The sequence below is a fragment of the Scyliorhinus canicula genome, chromosome 6 (genome assembly GCF_902713615.1).
Source record: "Scyliorhinus canicula chromosome 6, sScyCan1.1, whole genome shotgun sequence".
In the NCBI taxonomy this organism is placed as follows: Eukaryota; Metazoa; Chordata; class Chondrichthyes; order Carcharhiniformes; family Scyliorhinidae; genus Scyliorhinus; species Scyliorhinus canicula.
In genome coordinates this window covers 71,652,735-71,676,986 of record NC_052151.1, presented here as the reverse complement: position 1 = coordinate 71,676,986, position 24,252 = coordinate 71,652,735, and the positions used below count along the sequence as shown (strand labels likewise).

Sequence of the window (24,252 nt, the reverse complement as noted above, 5' to 3'; positions counted from 1 at the left end):
GTTAATGTATTTCACTCTGTTTCTCTGTAAATTTCTTTGGGCAGCACGGTAGCACAATGTGTAGCACCGTTGCTTCACAGCTCCAAGGTCCCACGTTCGATTCCCGTCTTGGGTCACTGTTCTCCCTATGTCTGCGTGGGTTTCTTCCGGGTGCTCCGGTTTCCTCCCACAAGTCCCAAAAGACGTGCTGTTATGTAATTTGGACATTCTAACTTCTCTCTCAGTGTACCCGAACAGGGGCCGGAATCTGGCGACTCGGGGCTTTTCATAGCGGTGTCAACGTACGCCTCTTTGTGAGAATAAAGATTATATTATCTTGAGCCTGCTTCACAATTCAATAAGACCATGGCCAATTTAATTTTGGCCCAATACCTCAATCCTGCCTACTCCTGATACCCTTTGATATCCTTTTTAGTCAAGAATTGATCTACGTCAGCTGTAAATGACCCTACCTCTGCTACTCTCTGGGCAAAAGAATTCTGCTGACTCATAATCCTCTGAAAGAAAATAGTTTTCCACATCTCTAACTTAAATGGGAGACTTTTTTGTTGACCGCTGCATCCGTGGTGTTCCCTCCTCCAGTATTCAGACACAGTGTCCAGGCATTACGGTCTGATTGGGATGCTAGGCAATAACTCCCACATGCTACATGGCACGCCAACCCATGGGAATCCACTTTGGATGTGTGAAGTTCTTATTTAACTACCATTGCTCTTTCCCTATTACCAATAGCATTCAGACACAAGTCCAGAGGTCTCCGCGGTCACTGGGCAATATGGGTGGTCGGCGGGGCTGGCAGGCTGGAGTTGCCCTAGGAACTGGAACACACATTCCAGAGGTGGCATGGTGGACCTGCAGGCGCTGAGAGACCCATCACCCCCCCCCCCAGCTCAGGTCATGGGCGCCCCCACTCCGTAACTCTCATCCAATGGCGGCCCCCCCGGGGGCTCCCCCAACCACTCTGAACACCATTGCCAGTGACCAAAGATGGCTAATCACCTCGTCGGGTCCCCGCAGCAGCCCTTCCATCAGCATCAGGTTTTTTAAAAGGCCTACTAATCGAGGTCCACATGACCACTTGCTGGGGAGGTCGTTTGATTGCCGGAGGCCATTAGATAGGGGGTCGCTCCCGTTATGGAGGTTGGCCTTAAGTGGTGATTATTGGTTTCTTACCATGCAATAGTGGGAACTTGATTTTGCCAACAGATCACATTCAGATCGGACCGGCATGGCTCTCAATTTCGGCCTCTCCCACAATCTAACGACCTTGTTGCACTCTCGCCTAAGCGCAACATGGCCTTTAAATTGCATCCTAAATATCTTGAGCTCCCAAAACACCTCAAAGCTAAAATGTGGCCTTAATTTACTTGCTCCATAGTCATTTATCTCATTCTGTTATTATATTGGCTCCACTTTTAACTTATTTTTGTCTAACAACGCCATTTCTAATTATCTATACATTTTCTTTCAAAACAAAACTTTTACATTGTTTTCTATGTCTCTTGAGTCCCAACTGTCATTTTTATAACCAATAGCAACACTGAATAATTTGGTCTGAAATTAAGCCTGGCTTCATATTGTTTGTGAAGAGTATTTTCTTTCTGAAGCTTATTAAGATCCAATAATGTTCATGTATAATTGAAGCTAAACAATATTTATGTTTACGTATCAAACTACAGCTAGCAATATGTTAAAAAATCATATTTGACTGCTGTTCTTCAGTACAATTTAAAAGTGTACATTCATATACAATGGTTTGTGTTGTGACCTCCTTCGAGCCAAGGACTGTACTCCATTCAATTTGCCCCATACACAACTGAGTATGAACTCCCTGGGAATTGGGGAGTGGAATTTCACCTTAACAAGGGTAAACTATTCTGTATAAAAACCCTGACCTGGGTGCAGGTCAAAGAGGGTGGCCCTTCGGGGAGAGGGGTATTAGTAGTTTTGATTTTGTGTACACCGTAATAAACCAGTCGTTCATTTCTACCTACCGTGTGTTCCTGTAGCCTCTCCCATTCAGATTCCACAGTTTGGGACCTTGACCTACTCTGTTTAGAACTGTCAGTCAATGATATTGAGCACTTAACATAGCATTTTGCTATAGTAGACAAAACCTGCAAGCTTATCTGCTTGTTAAATGTGTAATTTTACAATACAGTGTAACACTCACTTTGGGAGCTGAAGAACAATTATATTTATTCCAATTAATAGCTGGAGGGAACTTTACTATGCAATGAAACTTTTTGAGGAGAAAATATATCAGAAAGACCAGATTTTTAAAAAAGTTCTTTTTAACTATGTTCCATATGATAAGACTAGATAACATGTGACGGGAATGTCCCTGAGGAACCAGTGAGGGATACTGGAAACATTTTATGGTTGCAGAATTCCAAACATTAATCACATAGTATAACTTTACATATACCACTGGAACCACAACCCAAAGATGTGCAGGGTAGGTGGATTGGCCATGCTAAATTGGCCCTCAATTGGAAAAAGTGAATTGGGTACTCTAAATTAATAAAATATATGGATACCTCATAAATTCTCATAATTATGAACTGCTAGAAAGGCAAAGAAAGTTGCAAAATCCTACATGTACATAAGCTTCCAGAACACAATGGTTAAACCAGCATCAACAGTACCTGAAAATTTTACAGGTTGGATTTCATACTTGTTTTTCCTGTAATCACAACCAAAATATATATGATTGAAATTAGCAGAACAATTTATAAGTAAATATTTTTCCTTAACACCGGTATTTGTTTAACAAGAATATCATCATTTGAGGAGAAGGAATGAAAAGAACAATTCATTTCTTCTTCCTTCCCATACACTTATGATTAACTCAGCAGACTTTCTCTTTCTGTCAGGGTATCTCCCTCCATTTCCATTAGCTTGTCTCTGCTCTCTCAAACATTTCAGGCAGTGTAAAATTGTTCATCTGAGGAAGGAGCTGTGCTCTGAAAGCTTGTGTTTCAAACAGACCTGTTGGACTTTAACCTGGTGTTGTAAGACTTCTTGCTATTTCATTCAATGATTGCGACAATAACATGGATTTGTCTGAACCAAAGTCCCTGCATCATGTGTCTCTGCCAATGGATTCTGTTGTACCAGCAAACCTTGCGTTTCTTTTTGACTTTCATTTTGGGCTGCAAGAGGAATTTGGATTATAGGAGGTCACATTTTCCCTTTCAAGCAAATGATCTACACGACGCTCATGGAGCTGTTGTGTTTTATGCCTCGGAGATATGCAGAGATGATTTATGTTTCGGACAATATATATGTCTGAGCAGTTTTATTCTGTGCTTTAAAATGTCTGTTTACGTGCCTCCAGCTGCTTGCCTGCAGCTTAGTTTGTCTTTCTCAGTCACCATGCAGGCTTAACCAATCACACACACACACACAGGCCAGAGAAGAGTCAAAAGATGCACACAATCAAACATCAAACAGTTGAGAAATTAAGCACATGGGCCAAATTTTCAGAGGAGTAGAAACACCAGTGGCTATATTTTTGGTACATTTTCATTCACGAACACACTTAGAAAAGTTTTGAGAAATCTAAATAGCCTTTCAATGTGTTAATGAGTGAGGTAAGTGGATAGGATGGGTAGTGAGATGGTAGGGTGTCAGATGATTAGTAGGTGACAGGATCAGGAGGGTAGCAGGGTGGATTTAAGCTTTCGACCATTATCTGACAGCAATGTTGGTTTTTAAAAATCTTTATTGGTGACACAAGTAGGCTTACATGAACACTGCAGTGAAGAAAACTCTAGGCAGCCTCAAGATCATGTGGTCATTCTGTTAAGGGATAGGAACTTCACCAGCATTTCCTGTGAAGCAGCTAGATAGGGTGCAGTCTTTTCAAACACTGCACCAACCTTTCACTGCCTATGGCAGCCATCATGAGGCAGGAGCCGCATTGCAAATCTAGGTGCGCTCATGGCAATATGCCAGGAACACTGTAAAGCACCTCAAGGAGGACAGTCACCAATCACTGGTTATTGTCTGGACATCTGAAAACTGATCGGAATCTGGCTCGGGGATTCTTTGAGCCACGCTAGCCAGCTCTTCCGGTCCACAGCAGCATCCTCCCATTTAATTGTCCGACATGACCCTGGTGAGACCACATTTGGAGCATTGTGTGCAGTTCTGGTCACCTCACTATAGAAAGGATGTGGAAGCATTGGAAAGGGTGCAAAGGAGATTTACCAGGATGTTGCCTGGTTTGCAGGATAGGTCTTATGAGGAAAGGTTGAGGGAGTTAGGGCTTTCCTCAGGTGAAGGAGGAAGGAGCTGCGCTCCGAAAGCTCGTGTTTGAAACAAACCTGTTGGACTTTAACCTGGTGTTTTAAGACTTCTTACTGTACTGTTCTATGTTCTATGTTACTGTGAAAATCCCCTCGTCGCCACATTCCGACACCTGTTCGGGTACACTTAGGGAAAATACAGAACGTCCAATTTAACTAACAAGCACGTCTTTCAGGACTTGTGGGAGGGGGGAACCTCAGGAGACTCCCGCAAAACCACGCCCAACCCTTGGCCCAATTATCGCCCACCCCACCCCCAAACTGACCTCCAAACTCCACACCGCCTGATCCCCTCCAACCCCCCTGATCACTCCACCCTCACCCAAACAAGAGAGAAAACAAGGGTGAAAAACAAATGGGACCAGAATGTAAAATCAAGCTAAGGTGGCTGACAAGGTGAAAAAGACAAGACTATAGGCTTTGAGTCTTGATGCATGGAACATTCACAATAAGCTAGATGAATTAACAGAGCAAATAGATATAACCAGTTATGATATGATTGCACTTACAGAGATATGACTTCTGGGTTACCAAGAATGGGAACTGAACATCCGAGGGTAATCATTATTTTGAAAGGACAGATGACAAAAGGGAAAGGCAGTGGGGCAATATTGTTGGCGAAAGAGGAAATAAATGCAATGGAAGAAGGATATTGGCTCAGAAAATCATGATGTGGAATCTGTATTGTGTTTCGACATGCTGGGCAAATTCACAGTCATTTCCAGCTCCACTCATCCCGGAGAACAACACAAACGAACTAACCAATAATTTGTATGAAACTACCTAAAATCTTTGACCATTGATTGTCCAATAATTACAGTCACCAGGTTTGTAAGCTTAAACACAATTACTGTTTATTTATAACTAGAGAAAACATGAAATATACTCTGAATACAATTGGTTAAATGTTCTTTAGGTCAGCACGGTGGCGCAGTGAGTTAGTACTGCAGCCTCACGGCTCTGAGGTCCCAGGTTCGATCCCAGCTCTGGGTCACTGTCCAGGTGGAGTTTGCACATTCTCCCCGTGTTTACGTGGGTTTCGCCCCCACAACCCAAAGATGTGCAAGGTAGGTGGATTGGCCACGCTAAATTGAAAAAAATGAATTGGATACTCTAAAAAAAAATGTTAATGTTCTTTAACGCCTGACTTGCCTTTAACTGCCCCACTCTGTACCCACACACACAAGACAGGCAATAACAGAGGGGAAGGAAAAAGGTGAAAAATTAATAAGCATTAAGGTCAGAAGACTCCTTGCTTCAGATGATAAGTTCTTCAGTGCACTCTCTTCACAGTATGAGTGTGGTTTAAAGTCTCTGGCCTACAGCTTGTAATGATCTTGTTTGCAAATCAGCAGTACATCTTACTCACAGCTTTTATCAGGAGACACCGTTAGCTTCACATCAGCCTGTTCTGCAGAGACAGTTATCAGATTCTGATCTCTTTTTAATATCGGCCTCTTTTTTGCAGAGAGAAAGTCATCAGATTCTGGATTCTGCTTCCACAGTCAGTTCTGCAAAGAGGGCTAGTTCTCACAGTGGTCTTTTGGTGAGAATTAACTGGATATTACTGGAATGAGTTGGTCAGATTTCTCCACCCAGCCTGCAGAATCAAAAGTGAAATGAAAACGCAAGCCCTGTGACACCGAAAAGCACAGCAGTGTGACCTGATCCAATCACCACCTGTCACCGGGTAGACCACCACCCCTTTCAGCCTATTCATTGGCCATCAGCCAAATCAATTAAATTAAGTCATCACTGATCTCTCCTGCTGCTGCAACCCTCTGCTTGGATTTAAAGGCACAGGACATTTACAAGCTGTTTGGGCTTAAAGTCAAAGGTCCATTAATCATCCATGGACCAAATTGGCAACATCAAAAATAAAAGAAATGGGAAATAAGGGAATAAACAGGAAGCAAACCTTACAATTGGTGGAGCTAAAAGAAACACCAAGGGGCAGAAAATGTTGTCGGGGTTGTTGATAGCCCCCCCCAAACAGTAGTGGGGATATAAGGAAAAGTATTAAACATGAAAACAGAGATACATGCAATAAGGGTATAACTGTAATCATGGGTGACTTTAGTTTACACATAGATTGGCCAAACCAAACTAGCAATGGTATATCAGAGGTAGGGTTCCTGTAGTGTGTACATGATGATACTTTAGACCAATATTTGAGGAACGAACCAGTGAACAGGCTATTCTAAACTGGGTACTGTGAAATAAGAAATGATTAATTAACAATCTTGTTGTGCAAGGTCCCTTGGGGAAAAGCAACCATATTATAATAGAATTCTTCATTAAGATGGAGAATGAAATAGTCAAATACGAAACCAGGGTACTGAATCTTAATAAAGGGAATTATGAGGATATGAGATGTGACTTGGCAAGGATAGATTGGGGAACTTTGCTAAAGGGGTTGACGATAGATAGGCAATGGTTCACTTTTAAAGAACGTGCATGAACTGCAACAATTATTCATTCCTTCTGACACAAAAATGAAAGATGAAAGGTGGCTCAACTATGGTTTACAAAAGAAATTAGGGATAATATTAAATCCAAAGAGGAGACATATAAAATTGCGAGAGAAAGTAGCAAGCCTGAGGATTGGGAACATTTTAGAATTCAGCAAAAGAGGAGAAAAAAATTGATCAAGTGGAAGAAAATAGAGTATGAGAGTAAACTTTATTTTTTATAATCTTTATTGTCACAGGTAGGCTTTGCATTGAAGTTACTGTGCAAAGCCCCTTGTCGCCACATTCCGGCACCTGTTCAGGAACACAGAGGGAGACTTCAGAGTGTCCAAATTACCTAACAGCACGTCTTTCGGGACTAGTGGGAGGAAACCGGAGCACCCGGAGGAAACCCACGGGGAGAATGTGCAGACTCTGCACAGAATGTTACCCAAGCCGGAAATCGAACCTGGGACCATGGCGCTGTGAAGCCACAGTGAAGCCACTGTGCTAGCGTGCTGCCCGACTTGCAAGGAACTTGACAGGAATATAGAAACTGACCGTAAAACTTCTATAAACTGAAGAGGAAAAGTGGAGATATATTCAGAAACGGGAAAATTATAATGGGGAACAAAGAAATGGCAGGAGAATTGAACACATACTTTGGTTCTGTCTTTACAAAAGGGGGCACAAATAACCTCCCAGAAATGTTAGGGAACAAACTCTTGAGTGAGAAGGTGGAATGAAAGGAAATTAGTATTAGTAAGAAAATGGTGCTGGGGAATTAAGCCGAACAAATCACCAGAGCCTGATAATATACAGCCCAGTACTAAAGGAAATGGCTCTGGAAATATTAGTCATCTTCCAAAATTCTATAGACTCTGGAGTAGTTCCTACAGATTGGAGGGTGGCAAATGTAACTCCACTATTTAAAAAGGGAAGGAGCAAAAAAAGGAGAATTACAGACCAGTTAACCTGACATTAGCAGTGGGGAAGATGCTGGAATCTATTATAAAAGATGTGAAAAAAGGATATACTTTGGGGCAGCACAGTAGCACAAGTGGATAGCACTGTGGCTTCACAATGCCAGGGTCCCAGGTTCGATTCCCTGCTGGGTCTCTGTCTGTGCGGACTCTGTACGTTCTTCACTTGTCTTCGTGGGTTTCCTCTGGATGCTCCGGTTTCCTCTCACAGTCCAAAGATGTGCAGCTTAGCTGGATTGGCCATGATAAATTGCCTTTAGTTACCAAAAAGGTTAGGAGGGGTTATTGGGTTACGGGGATAGGGTGGAAGTGAGGGCTTAAGTGGGTTGGGGCAGACTCGACGGACTGAATGGCCTCCTTCTGCCCTGTATGTTCTATGTTCGATGTTTTACCATGGAGGGAGTGGAGCGAAGGTTCACTTACCTGACTCCGGGGTTGGCAGGGCTGTCCTATGAAGAGAGATTGATTCAGCTGGCCTGTATTCACTGGAATTTAGAAGGATGAGAGAGGATCTGACTGAAATGTATGATATTCTAACGCGGCTGGACAAACTGAATGCAGGGGGAGTGTTTTCCATGTTTGGGGAATTGAAAACTAGTGGATCCAGTCTCAGGATACAGAGTGGAATATTAAGAATTGAGGTGAGGAAACATTTCTTCACTCAAAGAAAGTCAACCTGTGGAATTCTCTACTACAGAAGTCTGTGAATCCAAGTCACTGAATGTATTCAAGAAAGAGATTGATAAATGTTTAGATTTTAATGGCATCAAGGGAATGGGGAAAGGAGAACTATGGTATTGAGATAGAGGATCAGCCATGATCACATTGAATGGAGTGGGCTGGAATGGCTGAATGGCCTAGTTTCTATGTTTATGGTGCAATGTTTATTTTAGAACTGATCAATGTTGCTGTGAGCTCAGAATGTATATTTAATGTATATTTATTGCAAGCATTTTCCTTGACTTTTGTCCCACTTGTTTTTTTCCAAGCTCTGCTGAGCTTCTCATGCCCCCTTTGGACCAGCCCAAATCATTTCTCTGTCCAAGTCAACTAATTGTCCTGTAACTGGACATTGTTGTAAAGTCAGCAAGATGATGCAGGGGACATTCGAATTTTCCTTCCCATCCCTCAAAACTTCACTAGCACAGGGGTCTGGATTCTCTGGTCGCCGATGCCAAAATCGCGTTCAGCGATCGGCTGGAGAATCACAGTTCCCGACCAAATTTAGCACACTGGGCTAAATCGCTGGCTTTTAAAGCAGACCAAGGCAGGCCAGCAGCACGGTTCGATTCCCGTACCGGCCTCCCCGAACAGGCGCCGGAATGACTAGAGGCTTTTCACAGTAATTTCATTGAAGCCTACTCATTTTCATTTCATTTCAAATTGGGGGCGCGCCACTTTCGCGATGCTCAGCCCCCTCCAAAGCGGCATACTCAGAGAGTACGCCGCGCCACGTATCGATGGTCTCAGGACATTGCCTGAGGCCTGCTACCCGATGCTCCGCCCCGACCGGCCGAGTTCCCGATAGCGTCGGTCGCATGTGATCTCATTCGTTCGGAACTCGGCGTGGCAATTGCATACTCAGTCCAGCGCCACCACAGTCGGGGGAGGCCCGATCTGCGGGCAGGGGGTCTTTTCCAGGGGCTAGGGCACTGTCGGGGGATGGTCCAGGGTGTGTGAGCAGGCCAAAGGGGGGGCACCATTTTGTGGGCCGGGTCAGCGAGCGACCCCCAGCAAAACGGGGAATCGGTGGCCGTTTTACGCCATTTATTCTGGCATAAAGTGCCAACGTTCCCGCGCCGCCATGGGGACATAGCCTCAGAATCAGAGAATTCAGCCCCGTATTCCATTCATCTTGAAAAAATACTTGGTTGAACTGCTGCTGTTGATTTTTGTATCAGTCCCATGAACCAATCAATAACTTTGGAGTGTAAAGCATTTTCAGCATACCACAGTTTTGGTATTTACCAAGTGAATGCTTCCTTTTAGATTTTTTTTACAAGTTCCAGTCATGTAAATATTTCAGACTATGCTTGAGGGAATGTGAGTGAGTATTCTGAGAAACCTGAAGGTTCTTGGGTTTTGACAAAGTTGAATAATTTAGTACACGTACATTCCTTGAATCATTGAGCAGACCAGCAACTGCTCATTACTGAAGCTTGATAAATTACATTGCTGCTTTGTATGGTTGTTTTTAATTGCAGCCTTGACAGCACAGGGGGTAAAAAAATTCCACATTTAGTTGTGAATAAAATTTGTTTGCAGTTTCTTGTGAAAGAAACAGAAACACGTAATCTGCTTATGATAAAATAAAACTGGCACGGTTATTGTAAATCCATTTGTTTTTCGAGAGCTTGTGGAATTGTTCCAATTGAGATGTAATCGTGTCTTCTGCCTTTGCTGAGAATAACAGTGAATGCACTTTCATGGAGCCTAATTGTAAGTCAGCATCTTCTATTAAACGTATGATGGATTTCACAACCAAACTAGAAAAAGAAGTGAGTGGCTGTGTGTTTCTATTGTGTAATACACCCAAAGTCATACATAACGTTGTCATAATTATTGCATGGCAATGCTGAGTAATTCATTAACACCCAAACTTCACACAATATTTTGATTTGTCATAATGCGCTACTTTTTTAATGTGATAGGACCAATGACGGATGAGAAGAGAATAAAGAGTTTGGGATGATACTTGCCAGAGTTTAGAAGGATGAGGGGATCTGATCACGGTATATAAAATACTAAAAGGGATTGTAAAATAAACGTAGACCAAATGTTCCCCATCGTGGGCCAATCTAGTACAAGAATTCACAGAGGGTGAGAGGCGATAGATTTAGAACTGAAATGAGGAGGCACTACTTCTCACAGAGGGTAGTGAATTTGTGGAACTCGCTTCCCCGTAGTGAGGTGGAATCCGAGTCATTAAATGGTTTCAAGAGGGAGATAGATATATTTCTGATGAAAAATGGGTCAAAGGGATATGGGGAATAGGTAAGAAAGTGGATTTGAGATCAGGAAGAGATCAGCCATGATCTGATTGAATGGCGGAGCAGACTTGAAGGGCTGAATTGGCTACTTCTGCTCCTTATTCCTATGTTCACAAAATTGATGAAGGTGACTGTGCAGGTACCCAGAAAGCAAGCTCTGCCCTGCTAATGGCTGACTCACGATCATCTCTGGAAGCAGCATGGCATTAAGCTGAAGGCTAAAAACCACTCTAGCAGGCCATTGTCCTTCCTGTCCTCTTAAAGTTTGCAGAATCCTTGTGCCAACATCTAAGCTCTGGAACACTTCCACCAAAAGCCCGTTGTCCATTCAGGACTGGCAGCATCAGGTGATGCTGGAGCCTCCGGAGCTCACACCAGCCTCACTTCCATCCCATAGAGTAGCCCGGGGGGTCCAGCGTGCACCTCAAGACAGGAGGAAGTGATGGAGCTCATGCCAGTGCCACCTGCAGGGGAGGTACTGGAATACCTCAGCGTTTCTGAATTGTATTATGATCCCAGACCAGACCCCAACAATTGCTCGGATACCGGGCAGAAACGTCAATATTTTAGTTAATTTGTAAAACTGTGAGGAAAGGATATTTTGCTCCAGGAGTGAGTCCATGCACAAATAGGGATATGATATATTAAAACAAACATTATTGCTAACACAGTATTATTAACTTTTATATCATAAAGAAAATATTTTATAATTACCATTTAAACAATGCTTAACAATTAAATGAATCACTAATTCCTACCTGCTATCTTTTATCTCCACTCAAGATAAACCCATCTCAGGTCAAAATCCACTTTTAAATACAATTAGCCAACCCAGGAATACTTGTTGTAAAGAGATGGTTTGGATAAACTGCTTTGGGAGAGAGATCCTTCAGGAAACCAGCTTGCAGATTCTTGCCTGTGTCAGACTGTCAAATAACCCTGCCAGCCTTTTCAGAAACTGCAATTCCGTTTACAGCAAAATATTTAAAATTAAACTCTTTGAGATAAACTGCTGGTCTGTTCACGGACAGATCAAAACTCAACTCCAAAATCCAACACCTGACTGCTTCAGCCCATGGCTGCTCCCATTAACTACATCATCTTACTACAGCTAAACACACTGGTCTGGATTCTACCAAAATGTCCCCACGCCAACATAAAAACAGTGAGGATTTACTCCAGAAATTCCGATAAGCAAGTTGAGCTAGTTCAATGCCCTGCAGGAGGCTAGCAGGGACCGATGTAAATCTTGCAGCTTTAGCTGCTGATACGGGCCCCCGCACTTCCGGTTTGGATTCCACACATGAGCACAGCTGCGGCCTCCAGCGGCCACGCTGAGCTCCATGGCGGACTCGGATGGAAAAATTAGACCCCCCCCCCCCCCCCCCCCGATCGGCCGCAAGCCGAGCATTAAACTGCGCATAATCTAACCCCACGGATTAAGTCCGCAGCCACCAGGCCGGCATCCCGACCGGTAATTGGTGATTAGTTCCACGCCGTCGGGAACTCGGCCGGCGGGCCTCTGTCAATGGGCCCCCAGCCGCGTGGCGTACTCCATGGTCACACCGATTTTCGGGTCCCGGAGAATCGCCGGACTGGCGTCGGGCCCGATTAGGGCATGAAAGTGAATTCTCCTCCCCCGCGCCAGCCGCAATTTTGGCATAGGGCTGTGAAGAATCCAGCCCAATGTCTCTAATTATCTATTCCGAGGGAACCTTCTTTATATAAATACAATTTTATTAACCCTTTTTCAGGTTAACAGTATACCTGGTTGGAATGAATGATGATTTAATTTTTACTTTAAAAAAAATTAGAGTACCCAATTCTTTTTTTCCCAGTTAACAGGCAATTTATCAATGCCAATCCACCTACCCTGCACATCTTTGGGCTGTGGGGGTGAGACCCCGAAAACAGGGGGAGAATGTACAAACTCCACACAGTCAGTGACCCAGGCCGGAATCGAACCTGACTCCTCAGCGCCATGAGGCAGCAGTGCTAACCACTGTGCCACAGTGCCACCCTGATTTAATTTTTACGATGCTTTAATTGCACTTCTATAGTCTAAGTGTCTTCTGTCTTGTAAATCAGGATTTTAAAAAAAACTTACTGTAGCAGTCATACACACATGGGTTTTAATCCTTACTGTACAAGATACATATAATACAATATATATCTGAAATTCCTATATTCATCACACTCACCATCGCTTGCAATTGGCGCATCTCATGGGCAGCGGGCAGAACAGGCTAACACATCATCACCTGTGGCACCCAAAGTTTGGCTGGACCCATCCAGACCCAGGCTCTCCAGAGGATGGCCACCAATGGCATCACATGGAAGAGAGCAAGACATGCAGCAGAGAGTTTCCATTTCTGATGTACTGTCTAGTGTAACACCTAGAAGGAGGGGTAGGCCACGTAAAATAATTATTGTAGATAACACTTAAATTGGCACAGGTATAGCACATGGATGATAGTTAAGGGTTAGGGAACACCACTATACATAGTACCATTAAACACCTTGCCCCACCAGTCCGCTGGGCCGCTAACCTCCGTCCGCCGGAGTGAAGGCTGGGCTGGGGCTGGGTGTAAAATGTCGGCCAGGTGAAGACTGTCAAGGTTGGGGAGGGGCAGTGCCCCTTTGACACACGAATGTCGAACATCGTGACACCCTCAGTGAGAAGGGGCAGGGCAAGGGGGCAGCAATGTGATACCATTTTGCATTGCAGCATCCCCAGTCAGTGAGCCCTAACCATTAAACATCTCCCACAAACCGCTCCCCCCCCCCACTCCAATATATATGGCCCATGAGAAAGATTTGCCAGCGCACATGTAGGGATCACCCGGGTGGACAGTGGAATATCATTCTAAAGAGAGGAGTCAGTCTCTGTCAGACAATGAGGAACACCAGAACTCCTATCAGAGTGAGTTATCATCATCCTCCGTCGTGTGGCCCCGACTCTCTGATACTGCAACTCAGGGCCAACACCCTGTGGTGCTGTTGGTAGGACCCTCGAAAGGGGGAGTTGTGATACTGGGAAGGAGTGGAAGGCTGGGTGGAGTGAAGGACCCGGGAAGATGGAAGGCAGAGTGAAGGGCTGAGTTATAGGGAAGAGTGAGAGGCTCTAGAGAAAGGAGATTCTGTGTGCATGGATGGAAGGGGGATGTTGGGACAGGACGGCAAAGCTGCCGGGTACCTGACCTTCTAGTTGGTAAGTTGGAAGGTGATGAGGTTGTCCCATGTGCGGTGGCCCTGGAGCACATGTTGGACGGCCAGCCGTACAACATCTAGCCCATGCCCAGGTCTCCCTGGACACCCTCCTCATCTGCCTTGTCAGATGAGGCCTGCCATGCTTCCTCCTCCTCCAGCATGCAGGATGTAGCAGGCCAACACGGTGCGTGAGACCCTCCTGGGGCTATATTGGAGAACCCCACCAGAGTAGTCCAGGTATCAGATGCGCATTTTGAGCAAGCCAATGCACAGCTCAATGACATTCCTGGTTGCTGCATGGGCATCATTATAATGGTTCTCTGCCGGTCTGAAGCCTCTGAACAGGTGTCATAAGCCATGACCTCAGCGGGAAACCCTTGTTAACCAATAGCCAACCCTTTACCCGAGGGAGCACCGTGTAGATGTTGGGAACCTTAGAGTGCGCAGGATGTATGCGTTGTGCACGCTGCCTGGGTATGGGGCACAGGCGAGCATGATGTGCAGTTGATGGGCTTCCTATTTAACCCCCAGAACCCAAAGATGTGCAGGGTAGGTGGATTGGCCATGCTAAATTGCCCCTTAATTGGAAATAAATGAATTGGGTACTCTAAATTTTTTTTTTAAATGGCCATCTCCAGGCCATCCCAGAAACAATAGAACTGTCCTGTCAATCACACTTGTTTACCAGACACAGCGGCACCTAAACTTCTTATTTGGAAGAGCCTAGCTGCCCCCAACACTTACAGGCATGGCCACCGAGTGCACATCCCGAAATCGATCTGGCAGCCCCTGATTGGACTTGATCGATCAGGGTGATGGATCCCTGATCAATTGATTGGCAATGATTCAGAGACCGCCCAAAAGTGTTAAAAGGTGCTGCACCACCTTAGTACCTCGCTCTGCAGCAGCAACAAAATAACGGCGATCTTCACTGGCCACCACGAGGCGGACCATCAGGCTATCAACAGAAGGAAGACCAGAACCAGATACAGACCAGACGGAGGACTGGACATTGAGGACTACAGGATTCAGCACACAGATAAAGGCCAATATCTGTCTGGTCCTGGCAAGTCGCTCTAAAGCTCAATTAAGGTCTAGTATGAACTTTTAGTACTCTGCAGAATAATGTGTGTTGATTGATTAACTGTAACATTGTGTGAGTCTGAATAAATAGTATTTGATTGAAACAAAATTGACTCGCAGTCATTTGTCCATATGGATTAAATACACACTGTGGTAGCAATGCATGTAACACGGGTTATGACGGGGACCTGGTCAGGGACAGAATGAATGGGAACAACCTGTGTTGTGGGGCATTGCTTCTGCGGAGTGCTAACACCTGGTGGGCCAGCGACTGTGCATTGGCCATGCTCATCCCGTTGATGATACTGCTGGGGTCTGAGCATTTGCAGAGGTGCGGGCTGGGAGAGTTCCCACAGGACCTCTGAGCATATGCAGGATATGGTGAGCAGTCAGCAGAGTGAACAGCCATGGACCTGTAAGTTGCCGTAAAGGGTTTAAATGGCATTTTTCAGCAATAGGGGTCTGAGCCAGCCCACCCGGATCCTGAGGAGGACACCACTAATGCATGGATTTGGCATCAGGTCATTTCCCGCTACTCCCTGCAGTCCAGGCATACATACCCCGCAAGTCGGAAAAGCTTTGAGAGTTTTCTTACCCTCTCACTCCTTCTCAACAGCCATGACATGCGGGCCCCACTTGTAAATACTTGCCCAACTGACGCCCACGTGACTCCCATCTAAGAGGGATGAAGCATCGCGATGGGGTGGAGCATTCAGTGTCCATGTTAATCACAATCAAATTCATGCGATTGATGGATTTCCATGGAGTCACCGGTCGGGGCGTGAATCTCACTGCTGCTGCCAGCAGGGGACTGGAGCATCACATCTGAATTGGCGCCGGGTGGTAATTCCAATTTTTGCTCGGCATCTCCATCCAGTTGCAATTCTCGCTACCGGCATGGAGCAGCGGAGAATCCAACCCAGAGTCATTACAGTACTGGGCTAACAATCCATTGCTCCATATTGTGAAATTACATTCAATATATCTGGCAATGAAAGCTGCTGGATCGTTGTAAAAATCCAATTATTTCCTGAATGTCCTACTCGGAGCAGTCTGCCAATTCTACCTAATTTGAACGAGATGTGATTCCAACCCCACACGAAAAAGATTTAACTCTTAATGCCCTCAGGTCAACGAGGGACGGGCATTAATTACTGCCTTGACACTGTCACGCATTTTCCAAGAATAAGTAAAAAATGTGTTCAGTGCTGGATGAAGATATAATGGGGAAATTATACATATTCACTCAAAGACTGGAAATCTTGTAAAAGATCTCCACAGATTACATGAGATAGGTTTTCATAAGTTCTTCTGCCATAAAAGAATGCTATTTCCCTTACTCATTTCAGATAGATAAATAAATTTGTTTCCTCATATATCATGGTTGCACATTGAAAATAATTCTGTGTCTTTGGGGTAAGAACTATTTACCTGGTGACATGGACTTGTAAATATCCCCTTTAGCCACCATCTATTTTGAATACAGTTTTAGCAAAAGCCAAGAACAATATTTAATTTTAAAATCAAATGAATTTCCGTCTTTCTTTGCCAATTATTTCTGCCATAGTATTGATGCCAGGAATTTGTTTGGATTTCTCTCATTCCTGTGCAGTAAGCCCACAGAAGACGCTGGGCAGAATTCTCCGTTCCTGAAGCTGAGTGATGACGGCAACGAAGAATCCGTGGGTGTTTCACCGCAGGAGAATCGGCACGAACCGCTCACGGATTCCGGTACCGGTGAGCGGCTAGCAACGGCACCGCATGAAACACCCGCAGATCGCACAGAAAATTAGGGCAGCACAGTAGCACAATGATTAGCACAGTTGCTTCACAGCTCCAGGGTCTCAGGTTCGATTCCCGGCTTGGGTCACTGTCTGTGCAGAGTCTGCACATTCTCTCCATGTGTGCGTGGGTTTCGTCCGGGTGCTCCGGTTTCCTCCCACAGTCCAAAGATGTGCGGGTTAGGTGGATTGACCATGCTAAATTGCCCTTAGTATCCCAAAAAGGTTAAGTGGGGTGACTGGGTTACGGGGATAGGGTGGAGGTGTGGGCTTGGCTCTTTCCAAGGGCTGGTGCAGACTGCAGACTCGATGGGCCTAATGGCCTCCTTCAGCACTGTAAATTCTATGAAAATGGTCGGAGAATCGCTCTGTCCTGGGCCGCGGAAGTGCAGGGCTGACAAGCTGCACCGGTCGCGCCGGAAAACATGCCGTCAGCCGTGCTGGACCGTGTACCCCACCTACCCGACCCCACAGCACCCCCCCCCCCCCCCTCCGGCCACCCCTAACGTCCCCAGCCCTAGTAGAAGCCCCCTGGCCAAGTGTGATAGTGCCTGACACTGTCCACAGCCGGCACACCAGGGTGTGGATGCTTTGGAGAGGGTGCAGAGAAGATTTACCAGGATGCTGCCTGGACTGGAGGGCTTTTCTCACTGAAGCGAAGAAGGAAGAGAGGTGACTTGACAGAGGTGTGCAAGGTGATGAAAGGCTTGGATAGAGTGGATAGCCAGAGACTTTTCCCCAGTGCGGAAATCGCTATCATGACGGGACATAATTTTAATGTGATTGGAGGAAGGTATAGGGGATTTGTCAGATCGGTTCTTTACACAGAAAGTGGTGCGTGCGTGGAATGCACTGCCAGCGAAGGTGGTGGAGTCTGAGTCATTAGGGACATTTAAGCAACAGTTTGACAAGCACATGGACAGCAGTAAATTGATGGGGTGTAGTTTAGGTTGATCTTAGATTAGGATAAGTGGTTAACACAACATCGTGGGCCGAAGGGCCTGTATTGTTCTATGTTCCAGACTGCTGGGACCACACGTGACCTGCACCATTGGGAACCCGGTCCATCGTGGACAGAGTATCGTGGGTGTTGCGACTGTGCATGGCGCATGTCCCGATGATGATGATTTGGAGGGGGCGGAGCATCATGAACCGCCATCAAACCTGCGCTTGCCCCAATTCCAGTGTTGGAAGCCATTCTTCGCCCGATCGCCGACCCCGATTTCGCCGTCGGGATACGGAGAATCCCACCCGTTGTATTTTGGTGAGATTTCAGAAAACTAGCAGTGTTGGATCAGTGATCCATTATAAACTCTATCTTTTTTCTATTGATCAAGCCAATAATAAGGGCATAGCGAATAGACAGAGCCAAATAAGTGCACCCTTTCCTGTATGACTGTAACCCCAATGAAAAACTAATTGCCAGTGCACATTTGACTTCAATGCAATAAAGTCGACCAAAGATAACACAAGAGAATGGGTTGGATTCTCCGATCCCCCAGCCGCAGGTTTCTCTGCAGCTTTATGTTTGTCAATGGGATTTCCCATTGCAGCCACCCCATGCCGCCAGGAAGCCCAGGGCAGGGGTGCATTGCCGGCTGGAAAGAATCCCAAGGGCCGGAGAATTCCAGCCAACATACATTTTTCAAATACTATAGGAGCCAACAAGACTTTCAAGAGCTTTGGAGAGGAAATGGACGTTGGAGGTGGATGGTAGTTTTCAACGGTAGAGGGGTTAAGGTTGCTTTTTCAAGTGTGGTATGATATGGCAGTTTTTGAAAGGGAAGAGGACAGAACCTAAGGAGAGAGAATTATTTATAATGTCAGTTAACATGGGACCAGAAAGGCAATTTAAGCGTCAGAAATTTTGTGCAAACGGAGCTAAGAGGGCAGCAAGTGGGCCTTTGAGACAAGCTGAGATTGACAAACGCATGAGGGAAGGAACTTCATAGTTCTCCACTGCAGAGGGATCTGGGTGTCCTCGTGTGTGAATTGCTGAAAACGAGCATCCAGGTACAACAGGTGAAAAGGAAGGCAAATGGAATTTTGGCATTTATAGCTCAAGGAATAGAGTATAAAAGTAGGGAAATTTTGCTAACAAGGCATTGTACAAGGCATTGGTGAGACTATACCTGGAGTACTGTGCTCATTTTTGTACCTCTTATTTGAAGAAGGATGCAGTTGCATTAGAGGCAGTTCAGAAGAGGTTCACTGGATTGATTCCAGAGATGAGGGGTGAGATTCTTCACCCATGGATGCCCAGAATGCGTTCGCCGATGGGATGGATAGGACAATATCAGGATCAGCGCCGGGCACCGACCTGAACTCCATGCTCCGATCTCTTGCTGGCGATGTGAGTGTCCATATGGCAACGGGAGCATGGAAATAATTCAAATGGGTTTTAATGACTTATTTGCATCTATTTAGTGGGCCCGCCGCCCTATGCTCGGCCCCCCCGTGATTCGTCGGTCTCCGGTCTCACGGGAATCACACGGGCAAGGTTCATTTATGGTCACTACCATCATGTCCCTGACATGGTGAACCTCACGGTAGCCCCCCCAAAACACACACCACCAATCAGTCTTCACCCGCTCTTGAATTGCTTGGACGCCCCCATCCCCAAGTATGGGGGTGACGCGACCCACCCACCCCTGTAATAGGAGGTCTCTGCCTAAACGAAACCCCTCAACAGTCGCCCTACAAATGGCCCACTGTCACACAGAGCCCTCTTCCCCCACAAAGCCACCCCCCAGAAAAGAAACCCCTGTCTGGAAGATAGAAAGCAGTCCAAACAGTGGCTGTAGAAAGCATTATAGCTGTAATACTTACGTTGCAACTCCATGGCTGGGATTCTCCGACACTGCGCCGGGTTGGAGAACCCCCGGGGGAGGCGTGAATTCAGCCCCGACGCCCCGACGCCAGCTTCCCTATTCTCCGGCGCCATTTTTCGGGTGCTGGCAAGATCACCGCCACACCAGTCGGAGGCCGTTGACAGCGGCTTCCCCGGCGATTCTCCGGGCCTCGATGGGCCAAGTAGCCGACAGGTTTTGCCCAGTCCCGCCTGCGTGGATTACTCACCTCACACACAGTGGGACCTGGAAGGTAAGTGTGCCGGAGCCGTCCTGGATGGGGGGGGGGTGGGGGAGGGTGGGCGGGCGGGGGATCCAGTGGAGCCCCCACGGTGGCCTGGCCCGCAATCGTGGTCTGCCGATCGGCGGGCAGGCTGGTTCCATGGGGGCCTACTTTACTCCGTGCCAGGCCCATGTATTGGCTCTGCCATATTGTCCAGAGGCCGGTGCGGAGAATGGAACCCCCATGCATACGCGGAAATACGCCAGCCGTTCCGCACATGCGCGAACTCGCGCGAGCCGTTCAGCGCCAACTGGATCTGCGGGAATCACTCCGGCGGCAAACTAGCCCGTTAGTAATGAGAGAATTCCTCACTTTTGGGGGCCGTTGATGCCGGAGTGGTTGGCGCCGGTTTTCACGCCGGCCTGGGGACATAGCCCCAATTATTGGACCATTCCTCGAAGGTGAGAAACTGTGTCTGCATGTGGTTCCCACAGATAATAATAATAATGATTTTTATTGGTGTCACAAAGATTAGCTTACATTAATGAAGTTTCTGTAAAAATCCCCTAGTCACCACATTCCAACACCTGTTCGAGTACACTGAGGGAGAATTCAGAATGTCCAATTCTCCAAACAACCACCCCTCAAAAGCCATGAATGGATTGCAGCAAGTGGGAACCTGGCTTGGGCCACTGCCTGTGTGGAGTCTGCACGTTCTCCCTGTGTCTGCGTGGGTTTCCTCCGGGTGCTCACGTTTCCTCCCTCAAGAACCCTGAAAGACGTGCTATTAGGTGAACTGGACATTCTGAGTTCACCTTCAGTGTACCTGAATAGCCGCCGGAATATGATGACGAGGGGCTTTTTACAGTAACTTCTTGCAGTGTTACTGTAAGCCTACTTGTGACACTAATAAAGATTATTGTTATTATGAAGCAGCAACTATTCCAAGGCATGGTAGAAACACAAATTCCACACGACCACTCCCAGAGCCTTTCCAGAGTACTGAAAGTTCACAACAGGTTCAGCATTGGGACAATTGGAAAAAGAGGTTTTCCAGTCATAGAACCACCTCTGGTTTGCACAAAAAAAGAACAAAATGGCCAGGTCAGCACATTCCGTCTGGCAGTACCTGGGCATTACCCTCTCCCCCTGAGAGATGCCAACACCTGAGCTCCCGTGGGAGGTCTGTTTAACCATATGCATGCCTTATTCATGAAGGCCCCGCCTTCTCAATCTTGCCGCTCGCCTGAGCTGTGGTGATCCTCAGGTTAAACCACCACCAGTCAGCTCTCTCCCCCCCCTCAAAGGGGAAATCAATCCATAGTCATCTGGGTCTATGGCAACTTTACCATACCTGCCTTCAGAGACAAGTCGTGATTCCGTTTTGCTGTCACGGCATTGTGGATGGATTTTTTGACGGGATAGATAAGATCATTGTCTGGGCTTGATAATGATATTTTAATCTATTGTACTGATGTTCCTGACGTTAATATCAGGAAATATTGTCTGTCGGTTCTCACAATATTTTGCGATCCTGTCATTGAACCCGCCCAAAGTGAACAGGAGAGGAAAGCTAAATCCTGATGCAGATAAAAAAGAAGAAACAAGATAAGCTTTACAGCCACCCTGAAGAAGGCCATTCACACCAATGGAAGGGAAAGTGCGCAATGTCCTTAACCTCCAAAAGAGGTGAGAGGAGATTTGTCAAGCTGTCTCAGAGACTAACCCTGTGAAGTTTATGGAAAGCTGGGGTGGCAAGGTGGCACAGCGCCAGGGACCTGGGTTCAATTCCGGCCTCGGGTCACTGTCTGTGCGGAGTCTGCATGTTCTCCCCGTGTCTGCCTGGGTTTCCTCCGGGTGCTCCGGTTTCCCCCCACATTCCAAAGATGTGCAGATTAGGTGGGTTGGCCGTGCTAAATTGCCCCTAGTCTCCAAAAGGTTAGGTGGGGCTACTAGGTTATGGGGATAGGGTGGGGACCCTTTCAGAGGGCCGGTGCAGATTCGATGGGCCGAATGGCCTCCTTCTGCACTGTAGGTAATCTAGTATTCTACGTCAGAGGATGTTAACATTGCTAGGGATAAAGACTTGAGGGGATAATAGCCAATTACTGCGGATGCTGGAATCTGAAACAAAAGAGAAAATGCTGGAAAATCTCAGCAAGTCTGGCAGCATCTGTAGGGAGAGAAAAGAGCAAATGTTTCGAGTTCGATGACTCTTTGTCAAAGCTAACAGACAGAGAAAGTGGGAAATATTTATACTGTGGAGTGAGAATGAAAGATGAGTCATAGCCACAGAAGCCCAGGGAAACCGGGTGCTAATGGCCACAGAAACCAAGGGGAAAGAGTGTTAATGGCAGTCCCCAGAGAGAACAAAAGTTGTGAAAGGTCAAACAGCAGGGAAAGTAACATCAGAGGATGAACCGTGTGGGGGGGAGAGGAAGTGGGAAGCAAAGTGGAGAAAGGTGCAGGAAGGGTGGATAAGATTGGGGGGGAGGGAAATTAAATGTATATTAAGAAAGAAAGAAATGGTAAAAGACAGTTAAAATGAAATGAAAACAAATAGGTCGAGGTGGGGCTGATCATCTGAATTTGATGTTAAATTCGATGTTCAGGCCGGAAGGCTGTAGCGTGCTAACCGGAAGGTGAAATGTTGTTCCTCCAGTTGCAAGACTTGAGGGGATATGGAGAGTAAAGGTTGAATCTCAGAAGCACATGATGCTGATGTAATATCACATGCTTGAGTAACAGATCTACAGGGAGGAGAGGTTCCAACCTCTTGCTGAGGTCCCAATATGCACATAGTAGCTGTAAATGAAGAGTAATGGTTTTAACAAATGACAATCTTGAGCATCTTACTTTGGAAGAATGTGCAAGTGCCAAAGAACCCCGCCTAAACTCTGAACATACAAAGAAACATTCAGGTAGACATCTCCTACTGATGATGACCTGGACACGGTAAATGGTTGATTAGCCATCAGGTTGGGGGACACGGAATGGCCACGGAGGGGTTGCAAATGGCTCTCCTGCCAGTGGATGCACTGACCATCATGAAAATTTCATTCTCATCATGTTTATTTTAACCCATGTTGCATGACCTGGTGAGTATTTTCTGTTTTTGTTTGAATTATCATTGGTATCCGGGCTAATAGACATAGACATAGAATTTACAGTGCAGAAGGAGGCCATTAGGCCCATCGAGTCTGCACCGGCTCCTGGAAAGAGCACCCTACCCAAGGTTAACACCTTCACCCTATCCCCATAACCCAGTAATTCCAACTAACTCTAAGGGCAAATTTTGGACACTAGGGCAATTTATCATCGCCAATCCACCTAACCTGCACATCTTTGGACAGTGGGAGGAAACCGGAGCACCCAGAGGAAACCCACGCACACACGGGGAGGATGTGCAGACTCCGCACAGACAGTGACCCAAGCTGGAATCGAATCTGGGACCCTGGAGCTGTGAAGCGATTGTGCTATCCACAATGCTACCGTGCTGCCCATAATGTTTAACCCCCAAACATAATCACTTAAAAAAAGATTATTTGATTATAAACACATTGCTCTTTGTAGATGCTTGCTGTGCAAAAGTTGGTTGCCATGTTTCCACAATGACAACAGTGACTGCACTTCAGCAAGTACTTCATTGATGGCAAAATCCTTTTGGAAAATCTTTCTTTCTTCCTTTTAATAAATGAATTTTATATGCAATAATCTACGAGGGGAGGTAAAGGAGTCAAAGACATTTGGGGAGTTGAAGATTTAGGGCTGGCTGAGTTGACATATAAGGAGGACAATTTTACTGGGCTGAAAAACCTTTTTTCTATCGTTCCTTTTTATAGTATTATATGAAGCATGTCCCCATATGTGAATCCTTCAAGAATTAATTATAAAAAAACACAATCAAAGCAGCACAAACATAATTGCAGATTTTCATGCAGGATATTTCTTTGAATTGAAAATATAACAGCAAGATGTACATGTTGTATATATCAGCAAGCCCTAGATACATCACAAAAATGGTCCTCAAACAGTTCTTACCTCTCTGAAGTCGTGAAAGACTAAACTGCAACATTACCACAATGCAAAGAAATGGAGATGTAATGCAAAGGAATGGAGATGTACATCCTGTTTGACAGTGCTGAAAAGAATAATATTCTGTCCTTAGGCTTTTTGTGGTATTACACTGTGAGTTGTAGTCTTGACTGATTTGTAGCCAAATTGAAATGTAATCTAAAGATGAACTCTGTCTGACGTCTGATGCTGAAAATATAAATTTCCAGAGTACACTTAGAAACTTAACCCTCTGCCAGTTGTTCGAAACCACATTCCACAATTATGTAGAGAAATCAGGCACAGAATATTACACT

At 45.8% G+C, this 24,252-nt stretch overlaps 1 long non-coding RNA gene across 1 annotated transcript in view; it reads right to left on the bottom strand.

The window, feature by feature from the left end:
- The window catches only part of LOC119967230, a 37,034-nt gene extending 13,015 nt beyond the window's left edge, over positions 1–24,019 (bottom strand). Inside the window, exons 1-2 of the long non-coding RNA XR_005460941.1 lie at positions 23,924–24,019; positions 12,938–13,132 (exon numbers count right to left, since the gene is read on the bottom strand). This is a non-coding gene — a long non-coding RNA (uncharacterized LOC119967230). The remainder of the gene's footprint in view (positions 1–12,937; positions 13,133–23,923) is intronic.
- Positions 24,020–24,252: the final 233 nt, after the last annotated feature.